Genomic DNA, 309 nt, shown 5'->3' with positions numbered 1-309 from the left:
ATATATATATATATATATATATATATATATATATATATATATATATATATATATATATATATATGGGGCAAAATTTGTGAACACGGCCACCGGCCTCTCCATTGTCACGTCTTAGTTGTTTTTTAAAACGTGTTTATTGTCCTTTTTGGGTCAATGGATTTAACCACTTTACCCCGAGATGGACAAGTTCGTGTGATTGTGAGTGAGTAAATGTGTAAACGTATGTGTGTATAAAATAATGATTTTACTTACTGATTCTGGTTTTATATTGATTCTTTCTTTTAAGTAATTTTAAATTATTTTGAAGTC

The sequence above is a fragment of the Odontomachus brunneus genome, unplaced genomic scaffold (assembly GCF_010583005.1).
Source record: "Odontomachus brunneus isolate Ranch 3 - 2012 unplaced genomic scaffold, Obru_v1 Obru_scaffold_153, whole genome shotgun sequence".
In the NCBI taxonomy this organism is placed as follows: domain Eukaryota; kingdom Metazoa; phylum Arthropoda; class Insecta; order Hymenoptera; family Formicidae; genus Odontomachus; species Odontomachus brunneus.
The sequence above is the reverse complement of the archived record's forward strand: the minus strand, read 5'-3'. Positions refer to the sequence as shown.